This window comes from Berghia stephanieae, chromosome 2, assembly GCF_034508935.2.
Source record: "Berghia stephanieae isolate SIO BIC M18660-M18661 chromosome 2, UCSD_Bste_1.3, whole genome shotgun sequence".
Taxonomy (NCBI): domain Eukaryota; kingdom Metazoa; phylum Mollusca; class Gastropoda; order Nudibranchia; family Aeolidiidae; genus Berghia; species Berghia stephanieae.
This window is the reverse complement of record NC_088361.1, coordinates 82,812,029-82,827,028: the sequence shown is the minus strand read 5'-3', so window position 1 is coordinate 82,827,028 and position 15,000 is coordinate 82,812,029. Positions and strand designations below refer to the sequence as shown.

The window sequence follows — 15,000 nt, the reverse complement described above, 5'->3', positions numbered from 1 at the left end:
ACCGCCTCAAAACAGTATATTGTCTCGGTTGTTCAGATGCTATCAACTGAATTTACAAACCAAAAGATTAGTCTTTGGTGATATGATATTTGATAGATATGATATTAAAGTTTTTATGGACAGAAATGAATATATTTTTTAAAAAGGAGCAGCAACTAGAATTTAACATTTTTGGTAATTTTGATATTAACAACCCTTAACCCTCTCCTTACCATCCATAGGAAAATCGTCACATTCGTAATGATGCAGTCAACATTTTCTTATTCTGATGTCTTCTCTACACCATAATATTTGAATAAAAGTGTTTGCTATAGTTAAAGTATCTTAACACTGTGTTGAAGGGCTCATTTAGCAGAAAAAAAAATATGTATAGCATGAACTAACAGTTTTTGTGTTTGAGTGAAATAAGTCTATTTTTCTATAGGTTGGGTGTGAACTTTGGGGAAAATCTGGAAAAATGGCCAGTAAGGAGAGAGTAAATGACCTTTGGTTCATCCCGATATGATAACGTTTTGAGACGAAGTATCTCATTTGTGATTCCATGCGTAACAAGTCATTCATTGTTTTTGTCACGGATAGGTGATGACAGCAATAATCAGATTATTACTGTGGATTGTCGTGTAGTTGTATTAATTATTCAGATGAACATGAAACAATTCACCATTCATGACCATCATAACATAACTGTTATGACATTACAGTAGAATCCGCATAAATTCAACACTCTTAAGTCAAATTTCGCTTAAAGTCAACATCTCTTTTTGATTCAAAATCTTTCTGTTCTTTATCAAATTGTATTTTATTGATAATGGAATAGGTCCACTTTGCTTTAGTCAATCAATCTTTCTGGTCCGGCGGTGTTGGCCTTCTCGTGATTCCACGGTATTCCGTTCTGTGTTAAAATGCTTTCTTACATTTTGACCAGTAAATTATGTTAATGTCCTATACAGATAGAACTGTGACATGCCGTCTCAAAACGTTAAAATGTCGAATTAAACAAGGTGTCATAAGGTAGTACGTACAAGTTGCCGGAAATGCGACATTTAATTGTTTAAACCTATTTATATTGTCTTCATAAAGACATATAAGACTCAATCGTCTTTTATTTCTTTTAAACAATAGAATCAATGTTAGCATAAAAATCAATATCCACGATATTAGAGACGTAATGCCAATAGGTCGATGTCACGACATTCGACACATCCAATAATAAGTTGTCCGGAACCCCCCCCCCCCCCCCAAAAAAAAAAAAAGGAAAATATTCACTTTCATCAGTTTCTCTGGCTTAAATAGAGAAAAACAAACGAAAAACGGACAACCTAACATCAAAATTCTAGTACATGTGTAGTTATAGCTTTTTAAAGTGTCAAAAAAGTGTGGATAAAGTTGATACACTGTCCACACTTTTTTGAACCTGTGGGAAACTGATTTTGCAGTTCTTAGGGTTCAGTTTACATAATTCAACTGATAGAAATTGAAGAAAACGATTTTTTCCCTCAGCTTTTCGAAATAACATTATTGGAGTATTTTGGGGTGAATGTCACGAAAACGACCTTTTGGCGCAGTCTGGATACCGCTTCGAGGCGTTTGGTCACAGAGAACGACCCACCCATTTGTAACTAATATGTACCAGCAGCTTCTAATGGTCTCACACCACAATATTATGACGGTCTATCCAGGCGATGAATTCTTTGTCGCATTCATGTACTCTGTCGTACTCTGGAAAAAAACAAACCATATTTTTAAAAATTGGCCAGAAAACTCGTCCTTTAAATACCAATTGATTTAAATGAACCTTATCTTGGCAAAAACTCTCCAACCTGGGACTTCGCGAAAAAATCGATCGATATTTGAAGGCCAACTTTTAAAAATATGGTTTGTTTGTTTTTCAGAGTACGGCAGTACTGTCTTGAACCCGTCTGGTAGCCCCGTCACGATAAAACGCTCAACCAGATACTCTGCGAGTCGGGTTTTCTAGTGTTATATCTGAGTGATCTGATCTAGGAACAATGATTTTAGAGTTTACATGAAAAGAATTAGAGAAGAATCTGTTCTAATGGACAATGACCGCACAGTGCGGCTGGTCTTGAAAGGCAAAAATAATATTGTAATCCAATCCAATTTTCTACAAAAGTACTATCGATTTAACCAATGGTGTCATGTCTTTCATCAGAACATTCAATTGGCCCTAGGGGGTATTTTAATTGAGATTTTGCGCTGAATTCGAATTTCACTTTGTCTTAGTTTGTCATTCTCATGCTGCCTCAATCAGGTGTCAGCCATTTTGTGACGGAAATGCAAATAATATATTATAATTCCAGCGCTCAAAGAGTTAAAGCATTGGATACACGAGCAATACCGCTACGAGATGATCAGTCACTGTGCGCAATATTCTTATAACTGCATCTTTAAAGACGTCATGAGCTTAAGAATTTTGAAATGCTCATTATGTGGCGATTTTCCTTTAGATGTAAAGGATTAATAACTTTTTTATTGACAAAGTGGCGATCGTCTTAGATGTTTGATCATATGGAGTGAGAAAGGTATCAGGCAAAAAAAAATATAAGATATCATAGCCAAAAAATGTAGAAGCGTATCCTTTAAATGCCTTCGATATGAAGAATACAAAGTGATTTATTAATAATATCATCAATGAATCATTGAACAAATAAGTTAGAAAACATCACTAGTTATTTTGAAATATAAGTTTTATACATTTTTAATAAACGTTTTCGAATCTTAATAGTAAAATCTCACTCTGTTTTATTGCTCAAATTTTATAAAGTAAAAAAAAAAACAAAACATGAGCATTTATATCATGCAATAGTCACTAAATAAATATACTCAAAGAGCTGCACACGGGGTCCCTAGCCAATGACAACACAAAATATGTAGTGCAAAACATGAAACGTGTTAGGCGATGTTACAATTCTTTCGGACGATGACAACGCTGTAAACGACCATTTACTCATTTCACACGAGTAAGGTGAGAGAATGTGAGAAAAGAGCCTTTTCCATGCACTCAACTATTTGCTGCCCCGAAAGGGACCCAAATCCTGGACCTTCCTGACCGAACGCGAGTGCCAGGCGACTGAAGCACCATAATCACCCCGACATAACATGACACCATCTGAGATACCGATCGCATTTATTGTATTCTATTACACAATTCATACTATTTTTGAAATATTTACTAAATACATCATTTAGATTTCACCAAAGTTATTAAGTATCATAACATCTAACCAATATTCTCTGGCTATGATCGCAGTCTGCTCTTAAAGTTGGAAAATGTCCATGATCGACTATACTAACTTTGTCTGCTGTGCAGTTGCGTCAACTCTCAAATCCCTCTGAGACGGATAAGATTAGGGCAGATAGTAAATGCAAAGGTCTCGGCCAGACATCAACCCTAATATCTGTCCTATGCTAGCATTATAATGTGGACTCCTACAAGATTGTTCTTGAAAGCATTACGGGGAAATTACCGTTGATGATTCGGGGTAATTTAAAAAGCCGACTTAAGCGCCGCAAATATGATAAAAGAAATAAACAAAAGCAAACAAAACAAAAACTAAAAACAACAAGAAATAAACAAAGAACAAAAACTTGAGGTTTATGTGAGGCAGTATCAACTGAATGTACTCAAAGCGCTTTACACTAGATAAAAAAAAATACAAGTAAACAACAGTAAAACTCTACATGTCGCCAACCGGTACAAAGGTGATTTAGATGCTAAAAAATTAATTCATCCACAGCAGATAAACAAATAAAGATGTGGGTTAAGTGTAGACGTCTATATGCTTTGTTGAGAAAATATACTTAGTTTCTGAAAATGACAAAAGACTACTCGAACATTTCACATGTCTTGTCAATAATTCGACTTTAAATCACTATTTTGAATCTTATTCTTCACACCGATATAATAATACCCAATGTTTCCACAACTTCAAAGGGGGGGGGGGGGGGGGGGGGGGGGGAGCCAGACCTTCTCCAGATCAATAAACTCCAAGATGGAAGGGAGACAATCAAATTCTTAAAAATGATTTCTGATGTCATATAAATAATAAAATTCGTAGCTGGATGTGGTGAAAGGGTTTTGATGATGATGGAGTGGTGTTGGTTGCAGTAGTGGTGACTGAGCTATCTTAACCATTTTGAGATGTGGTTCACACATAGAACAAGACATAGCTGCAATATGCTATGAGGCAATGCTGTTATTGGCCATGTATTTTTTTCTTTAAATATACCTGAGTGCAGTGGGAAAAAATATCTGAGTGAAAAGCTTTTCCCACGGACTCAACATTGTGCCACCCATTGCAGAAATCAAATCATAGATTTGCAGGTCATAGGCCGAATGTCATACAACCAGACCACCGTTGTGATAAGTTTAGACAGATAGTAACAATGACTTTGGATTAGATTTTTCCTATATTGAAATACTTCCCGAGATATCTAATAATGATAATAATATATAATAATAATAATAATAATAATAATAATAATAATAATAATAATAATAATAATAATAATAATAAATATATTATTATTATTATTATTATTATTATTATTATTATTATTATTATTATTATTATTATTATTATTACTATTATCATTATTATTATTATTACTATTATTATTATTATTATTATTATTATTATTATTATTATTATTATTATTACTTTTACTATTATTATTATTATTATTATTATTATTATCATTATTATTATTATTATTATTATTATTATTATTATTATTATTATTATTATTATTATCATTATCATAATGATTATTATTATTATCATTATTATTATTATTATTATTATTATTGTTATTATTATTATTATTATTATTATTATTATTATTATTATTATTATTATTATATTATTATTATTATTACTATTATTATTATTATATTATTATTATTATTATTATTATTATTATTATTATTATTATTATTATTATTATTATTATTATTAACATTACTATCATCATCATCATCATCATCATCATCATCATCATCATCATTATTATTATTATTATTATTATTATTATTATTATTATTATTATTATTATTATTATTATTATTATTATTATTATTATTATTATTATTATAAATAGTTTTAATAAAGCCAAATTGACAAGAAATGTCACTGTAGTAATTATATTCAGTCTCCTGAAGAAACCATACTATTACTACAACATGTTATAAACTTTACACAGGTTCCAATTTCTAAAACTATAAATTCGATGATAATCATCTAAAGTATCCCGAAATAATACAATTTTTGGGGGTAAAGGTCACATGTCTTTTAATTGTGCCGCTATGTGGTACGACACTCGTTTTCGGATCGGAGCCGAGCTCGACGCATAGTTGAGTCCTTGGAAAAGGCTTTTTACTCAGATTCTCTCACATTTTCTCAGGTGTAAAATGAGTAGCTGTCTGCTAACATCGTTTTCTCAGTCGAAAATATTGTAATATCACCTGACAGGCTTCATGCCCCGTCCTACATGTTATGTTTTGCTGTTGGTCAGGGACCCCTTGTAACGCGTACTGTGAGCACGTTTAGTGGATATATTGCGCTATATAAAAAGCACGAGAAAGTAATTGTTTTCCTGTTTCATAATGAATGTAATTATACGACCACTGAATCTTATTATCCTTTGTTTTTCGTCTGGTGATGTGCTTATCTTAGACCAACCTAATTACCGCTGTACTCTGAAAAATAATCTTTTAAAATACAAAAAAAAAAAACAAAAAAAAAACAAAACAAACACACACACACATACACACACACACACACACACACACACAAACAAACAAAAAGCAAAGAAAACACATTCTAAAAAATCATGGCCAGAATACTCGTCTTTCAAATTATATTGATCGATTAAAATGACTATCATCGTGCTACAAACTCTCAAACCTGGGATTTGAAGGGATTGCTTCAAGGAAGTCCCGGGTTTCAGAGATGTTGACAAGATGAAGGAAATTTTTTATCGATCGGTATTTAAATTTGAAGGACTAGTTTTTGGCCAATTTTTTTTTCTAATGTGTTTTATTTCTCTTCAGAATAGTGATAGGATGCTGGTCTTTTGATTTTATGTTTTTTACGTAAAATATCTGCGATATCCGCCAGCTAAATTAAACATACCAACACACAAAATGCTTGTATTCTTAAGCGTTTTTAGAGGGAATGTAACTTACGTAACTCAGCTCTTTGTTTTGTTTTTAGACAGTCATTTCGGTGGTTAGTTCTCATTAAATTAAATCAATCAGACTATCAGACATTAAAGGTTACTCATAGATTTGTGTGCTGATATATCCGGCTGGTGGATGTTGTGAGCATTTTACCCAAAAGCATAACATCAATATAGTCTGATCGATATGAATTAGTGAGAACTAATCATTTATAGGCTGTCTAAAAATAATAATACAAGGAATGAACAAGAAATGAAGTGAGTAGGAAAGTGCTAGAAGACAACAGAGAAAAGTAATAACAAAGAGCAGCTGAGTGATGTCAACTTTGTTTCTTCTATAAAATATAGCAGAGAATGCCTTCGAGTGTGACCAAATGCTTCAAATCAGTATTAAGTCGGCATCATTTGACCAGTTAACTGCCGAAACATGAAACACTGTAAAGCGCCTTGACCATGGTAAATCCATGGAAATGCGCTATATTTTGTTCGTATCATGTATTTAAATATTCACTGTTTGTTGCCTTTTTCTATGTTTTATTCCTTAGTTTTTTAAACTAGCTCTTTTGGTTTGTCTTTTTAGTTGCCAAGTAACCGAACATTAGTTATGCTATTTGACTTTTCCCAAAAGAGCCAAAAGGCCCATGGACCTGTAGTTTATTTCGGTTTCTATGGCATTAAATATGTAAAGGAATTGCCTGGACACTACTAGTCTATTGCAGAGCCTCTTTTACGCCAAATCTAACAGGTCAATCCATCAAATCACTGCTGAACAGCACCTGGGATTGATACCAGTTATTTTGTATGCGAAGCGGACACTATAGATATAAAGAAGATGACGTCACTCAGGTCTTTGTTATTCTTTTTTGCCATCTGCGTTTGTGAGTAATTCTCACTAAACTGTATTAACCAGACTGTAAACGTTCATGGTAATACATAGTTTTGTTTGTTTGTCCGTTATACTTCCGGATGACAATGTTGTGAGCTTCTTAGCCAAGCGCATACTATATAGATGGCATGAACTTGGCTAAGAAGCTTACAACATTGGCACCCGGAAGTATAACAGACCAACACACAAAACTAGTGTAACCATAAACTTTTAATAATACATTTTAGTGAGAATTACTCATAAACGCGGATGGCAAAAAACAAAGGCTTGAGTGACGTCAACTTCATTCTATCTATACCGACTGAGCGAGCGGAGCTCAGCTCCGTAAACACGCACAGCAACTTCAAAGTGCTTAAGTCACAGGAAGTTAGAATTGAAAACAATGGAGGTTACAATTTAGATTAGGCTATATAGAGTAAATAAAAAATAAAATTGTAGTATGCGGCTAAATGTGGTATGACACTCGCTTTCGGATTGGAAGGTCCTGGGTTCGAGCCTCATTCGGCGCATAGTTGAGTCCTTGGAAAAGACTCTTTACTCACATTCTCTCACCGTATTCATGTGTAAAATGAGTACCTGGCCGTAAAACGCGTTGTCTCTGTCGGAAAATTAATTGTATTATCGCCTTACAGCCGTCGTGTCTCTTTCTTTATGTTACGTGTTTCTGTTGGTCATGAACCCTCTGGAAAGCGCTTTGAGCATGTTTAGTGGATGCTGTTCTATATAACAGCTCAATTTAAATTTAATATTATGTTTATCAATTGGCGAGTAAACTGATGTGATTATGATTTAAGTTTATCAATAATTAGCTTAAAAAATCATGAAATTATGACTTATCTGGAGTCTTCAGCCCCTAAAGTTTAAATGTGCAAACTGATAACAGAAGCAATTTTATTTGATCAACATGTCCTTATTTGCAGGTCTGAGAACTTAAGTTGTCATGGGCTCATTGTTGTAATGGAAACACTATCTAACCAACGAAAAGTATAGCTCTTTACAAGAACTTTAAATCAAGCCCATAATAACGTTCATGTATCAGACCTGCAAATATGTGCATGTCACTTTCGATTTTATAACATTCGAAACATGTAACATATTATGTGACCCACCATCTAAAAACGGTAATATATGAATAAGACTCTTAAAAGTGAATTTGCATTTAAAATGCAACAAAATACGAACTGTGACTCATTCCCAGTGTAAGAGGTTGTATTATTCTTTTTTCTTTTTTTTTTTTAAGAAACAGAATAGAAACCAAACCCGTTTCATTTTTGTGGCAATGAATTCAATTTTTTCTGCACCTGGTTCATACCGACATAATACCGCTTTAAGACGACGGGTCACATAATTGTGCGGCTATGTGGTCTAATGACACTCGCTTTCGGATCGGATGGTTCTGGGCTCAAGCCTCGCTCGGCGCATAGTTGAGTCCTTGGAAAAGGCTGTTTACTCACTTTCTCTCACCGTACCGAGGTGTAAAATGGCTACCTTGCTGTTAACAGCGTTGTCTCTATAGGGAAAAAAATGTAATATCGCCTAAAAGGCGTTATGTCTGGTTCTAGATGTTACGTATTTGCTGTTGGTCAGAGACCCCTTGTAAAGCGCTTTGAGCACGTTTAGTGGATATTGCTCAATATAATAGTTCAATTTTTAAAATCATTATTATAATTTTTTTTAATATGCGAGCCATCATCACGCCTCAAACGGTAAAATGTTAAAATATCAGGGTGGACAACTCGCGAGCAAGGAATTTTAAAGTCAAAATATCCAAAAACACGAAATGTAAGTTTATGTCATTTTACGTAACAAAATTCATTCTCCTCACACAATAGAAACTCAACCGGAGAGTGACATTTTTATTATAGAGTAATCTTTTTTTAGCATCTAATAAACCACCCTGCAATAATACCGTTTTTCGACGGTAGGACACATATTATTACCTCATACCCGTATTGGGATGGAGCGGTGCATAAAATGTCTCTAAAGTACATAATGGGCATGATCTATATTACATTTCCATGTGCTCGAGGTCATTGGTCACATTGCAAAGTGTGCTCAAAATGACCCACATAGTGAAAAGTGTTCACTGTTTGAAAATTTCCAACGTCACAGTTGGTCATTTTGCTGAACATGACTCATGGGTAAGTTTACAACTTCATAAACAAAGCAGCGTGTTTACACTTATTGAGAAATGTCCAATCGTTGTACAACAAAAAAGCATGTGATCGATGACGAGGTTGGACGAAAACATGAATATAGATCGCTCCCATTCTTCAGAGAGGTGAAATTTGGGATTTTCGCACTTTATAAAGTGGGGGCGAAGTGGCCGAGTGGTTAAGGCATTGCACTGTGATCCGGATGACCCGGGTTCGAGCCCGGATTCAGGCACATTCGTTTTTTTCCTTGAGCAAGATTTTTAACCGCCAATTTGCTCACTTGGACAACATGGGTGATTTTTGTTGACATCAGACATCTTGTTTGATGACTTATCTATATTCCTTCGTTGAATGCCGAGGCGACGGTATCTTATGATACAAAAGGCATTAATTTTTATTTTAAAAAAATAAAACTAAATTTAGCTATTTAAAAAAAAAGTGAGCTTTTATATAGCGCAATATCCACTAAACGTGCTCAAAGCGCTTTACGAGGGGTGCCTGGCCAATAGCACATTTAACATTTAGGACGGGAAATGGCGCCTGTTTAGGCGATATTACAATTTTATTTTTAGACCGAGACAACGCTGTTATCGGGCAGGTACTTATTTTACACCTGAGTGCGGTGAGAGAATGTGAATAAAGAGCCTTCTCTAAGGACCCAACTAATAATTTGGCTAAAATTTAGATCCCATCATCTGCATAACCTCGACGCAATGTCAGTTTTGAAAGGACACACAAGTCAAACTTTAAGATGTAAAGTAGGTACTTTCCGCTATATCTCAGGGCTACCCAATGATTGATGGGTAGTCAAAGAGGTCAGAAAAAATAAATTGTCGTCTATACAATAAACAATATGTAATTCACCACCATAATACCGTTTTAAGACGGTGGGCTACAAATGAGGAGTGGTTTTCCAAAACTCCCTAACTCCATTTTTCTGATTTTGAGATATCGAGCATTATTTCACCTAAAATTTCTCATTATTTTATCATATTTAAACTTCAAATTCACACAAATCTAGGGAAATGTTTGTGCCAATTGATGCGTAGATCTAGATAATATAAATTTTACATTTCAATTTATCTCATGGATGGAAAATCTCAAAAAAGTAGAAAAATCGACTTAACGAGTATTGGAAAACCAGCCTTCAAATATAGAAGTAATAAGTAGGTCTTACCTGTTTTTGTTTAAATCAGGAATTTACTCTTGACGGGATGAGTTCAATTTTCTATTGTTGTCTGGTGAAGATGATATTAAATCTAAGCTAAGTTGGCACTATGTGAACTCGCAGGGAACGCTCACACCTTTATGGACGATTGGATGGCGGCGTGGGCGACGTTGTATAGGGACTATTTTTACAACCGGTTGGCGGGAAAAGATCGATCATCCAATCAGCGACAGTTGTACGATTCTGGGAGAATTCCTCCCGGCCCGTGTCATCACGCCGGCCGCGCGCAGCATCGTGAGCAGCACTAGCTAGTGGCCGAGTCTACGTCTCGTCCTGTACTCGTAAACGACGATAGCGTTTTTCTTTAATTAATAAAACTTGGTCAGGCGTTTATTTTTGTCCTCGTTGTTTGTCATGAAAGAATTAGTTTTTGGTGTGGTGTTTATAAATGACGACAGATGAATAGGTCAGATGAGTAAGACGTTGATATGACATAATGGAATGGATTGGTAATATTGATGCTATGCGGTTATATAGATACTCACAACATCTACCGACTGGATATAAGGTACCAGCGCACAAACCAATGTGCAACCTTAAACGTTTATAGTCTGATTTATATAATTAAGCGAGAGATAAACATTGAAGGGCTGTTTAAAAACTATAACAAGTTCGTTCCGTCTATAAGACAGGGCCAGATAAAGAACACAAAAAATAAAAAAGAAGCCAATGAAAATGGAAGTCAATTTTAAGCGTCAGATTTATCTCGAAATCACGTAATTTTCTCACTTTACTCATTTGTAAAATAGCACCTGACCGTTAACATAGAAACAAAATTGTAGTTTCACTTAACAGACGTCATCGTCATGTCTCGTCCTTCAGGTTATGTACATGTTGCTGTTCGCCAGGGGCCAGTTTTAAAGTGATTTGAGCACGTTTAGTGGATATTGCGCTATAAAAAAGCTCTATTTTTTTTCAAAATTACAAAAATAAAATGGTATGATTATGATTGTTTGCTAGATTTGGTGTGACTGTATCTTAAAACAAGGTCCTTCAGAGCCATAGGGCCCAGAAAATGGAATTTATCCCTGTTGTACGTCATTTAGCGAACAAGGGCAATTGCTCACTACACTTTGGATAGGACATTAGTCTATCGCAAGGTGTAAAGTACTTTCCACTAGATCTCAAAGCGACACAATAACTGCTGGGTGGACGGAGAGATAAAAAAAATATCGACTACAATCCGGGATCGATACGGGTCACCTGGATTGTGAGACGAGTACTGTACCAACTGAGCTGTCTGGCTTTTATCTTAATGGTGCTTTTATCATTCATGCAATGAGTGTGAGTGGTTGCATTGATAGTGAGTGATTCGTTTAAGGGAAGTCAAATTTGATTTGTATCAATAAAATTTTAAATATTTCAGCATGACTTAAAAAGTTCGTCTTCAATATTCTTTTAAATAAAAATGTTAAACACCGATGACTGTTAAACTTCAAAGGCGTTTTTCTATTAACAATAGGAAACCACGTCAATCTTTCTAGGTTTTTAATAAATATCAAAATAACAGCATTTTATCATTATGGTTTTAAATAGCTAAAAAAGAACAACAAAAAGCAAAAAAAAAAACAAACAAACAAACAATTAAGTTGAGTCTTAAATATTCTTTTAAATGTTAAAGGTTACTATTTTTCTTACTTCAAAGACAATTCTGCCTATTAAAGAACAATGGGAAACCCAATCTTTCTAAAATTGGGAAAAAATGGGAAAAATTCAGCTTTGTAATATTGACACGCATCATTTTTATCATTTCTAATGTTATTGTCAAGCTATTGTATTTATAAGTTCAGTTCAAGGTTAATATCAAATTTCAGCTGAAGTAATTTCATTCAAAAACAACCAATAAAAATAGTCAAATGGAATTGAAGCTTCGATTTTATTAACGAAGTAAAATAATGAGGACGTTTCAAGTTTTCCCTTTGTCAACAATACAAGTGTTTTATTCATCGTTTACTGTTACCAAAGGGGAAACCCGAAATGTCCACATTATCCGTCTTTGTTTTATTAAATTCAAGTTTCCAATCCATTTGACTATTGTTATTTCTATTTCTCCTAGCTTCAAGCAGCAACAATAGGCTTCAACAGTCGTGACGTCACTTTTCTCGTAATGACGCATAGTCACTTAGTAACTGGTTTTAAACTATCGGAACAATGGCGGACGCCCTTATGAAATACTTCTCCAAGGACCATAAAAGTGTATCCAGAGGAGAAAAGCATTATAAATCTGATCATGTTTTGACTTTTATACATTCTGATCACATGACATGCGAAAAAGTTCTAGCCAGCATGAAGAATGAAAAGTACCGATTTTCTTTTTTTAGAACCAAGCTGTTCGTTGCTGGGCGTACGTGACTTCAGACTATTGAATCCTATTGCGTTATCCCAGTGTTCTAAAAGCATCGGTCGTGAAGTTTGAAACAGTGGTAAAAACAATGATGAAGTAAAAATTAATGATTATATCTCCAGTTAAGTAACCACAACTACTTTGGAAATATCAATAGCCTTCAACAGTCATGACGTCACTTCCCTCGTAATGACGCATGGTAACTTAGTAACTGGCTCTAAACTATCGGAACAGTGGCGGACGCCCTTATGAAATATTTATCCGACGAGCATATAAATGTATCAAGAGGAGAAAAACATTATAAATTTGATCTTATTTTGACTTTTATACATTCTGATCAGATGACATTTGAAAAGTTCTAGCCAGCACGAAGAATAAAAAAGTACCGATTTTCTTTTTTTAGAACCATGATGGCCGCCGTTGCTGGGCGACGTGACATCAGACTATTGAATCCAATTGGAGACGCAGCCGAGGCGTCCCGAGGATTCATCCTCTCCTCCATCCACTATCCATTAACGAATGCCTCCATAGGATTTTTAAAATCAGACGGCAAGACCACATCTCCAACATAGAAATATGGAGAAGGTCAAACCAAGAACCCATCTACACCCAAATCAGGAGAAAGAAATGGAGATGGGTCGATCATACGCTAAGAAAACCAGGGAGATATGTCGCCCTTTAGTGGAACCCCCAAGAGACACGAAAGATGGGACGTCAAAACACACATGGAGGCGCTCACTGTCCGAAGAAATGAAAATGGCAGGCCTCATCTGGGAGGCTACCAAGAAGATGGACAAGGACATAAATAGATGGTGGACGCTCGTAGAGGCCCTATGTTCCACGAAGAGCGAAGAGGATAAAGTCAAAGTCAAGTCTATCCACTATAGGAAAATGGTCACTTTTGTAACGAAATAACGAACATGTTTCTTATTCAGACTTGTTTTGTACGGAACAAAATTTGGAGAAAAATCTGTTGTGATTTTTATAAGAACTTGATAATGTTTTTGTTTGTTACACGAAATTAGATAAATGTATGGTATGTACCAATGTGCACATTTTAGCAGGTCTGTTGACCGAACTCAATTATGGGCTTGGTTTAACATTGTTTTTATGGACATATCACCGTTTTGAGACGGCCGATCACAAATGTTAGCCCTCAAAGACCATCATTTTTCATAATTGCGATGCAAATTGACATTCCATTAATCCAAACCAGGTTTTATTATTATTATTATTTTTTATCTCTGTGCTTGTCGCTGGTTGATAAAAGGTCTGTGACCATCATGTTGACTCTTTTCGATAAATTATTGATTTTAATCTTTCATTTATGAATCCCGGTATTACGTCGGATTCAAAATGGTATATTATAAGGGATTGTAAAGCCGAACTGTTCAGAATTAAATGTAATCTTGGGCTTTTTCCGACGTGCACATATTAGCAGGTCTGATAACCGATCACAATTGTGTGGGCTCGTTTTAACATTGTTGTAATGGACGATATTTTTCGTTGGTTTGAGAGTATTTTCATTACAACAACGGGTCCATAATAATTCGAGTTATCAGACCTGCGAAAATGTACACGTCGACTTGTACACTTAATGTAACTAGATATATTCCAATCAATAAATTTTGACCCAAGCTTCATAATATCGCTTGATTATCCAGATAGCTCAGATGGTACAGCGCTTACTTCACACGTAAAGTGATTCCTGGTGCAATCGATATTTTTTTCTGAACTCCCTGTCCACCAAATAGTAATTGGGTAGCTGGGTCTATTAGATATATCGGAAAGTACGTTGTCATAGGCTAGCGTCCTATTCAACATGAAACAAGAAATTGCTATTGTCATGACACGTTATAGAAACCGTGAAAACTCCGGGTCCATGGACCCAATGGCTCTGAGGGACTACCTCATATTGTTGACGATAAACTCAATTTTCATCATCATTTTTACTTAGACATAATACCATTTTGAGATAATGGATAACATTATTGTAGCATATAATTTATTATAGAAGGAACGAAGCTGACGTTGCTCATTTCTTGTAGTAGTTTTTTAGACTGCCTTTTCGGTGATTAGTTCTCTCTAAACTAGATCAAACAGGTCATAAAGGTTTAATGTTACACATAGTTTTTATGTTCGTACGTGATATCTGGCTGGCGGATATTGTAAGTATTTTACTTGA

The 15,000-nt window shown here is 34.8% G+C and overlaps 1 protein-coding gene across 1 annotated transcript in view; it reads right to left on the bottom strand.

The window, feature by feature from the left end:
- Positions 1–10,577, bottom strand: part of LOC144965662 (uncharacterized) — a 101,586-nt gene extending 91,009 nt beyond the window's left edge. Inside the window, exon 1 of the mRNA XM_078901236.1 lies at positions 10,421–10,577. The gene's annotated coding sequence lies outside the window, so the exon portion shown is untranslated. The remainder of the gene's footprint in view (positions 1–10,420) is intronic.
- Positions 10,578–15,000: the final 4,423 nt, after the last annotated feature.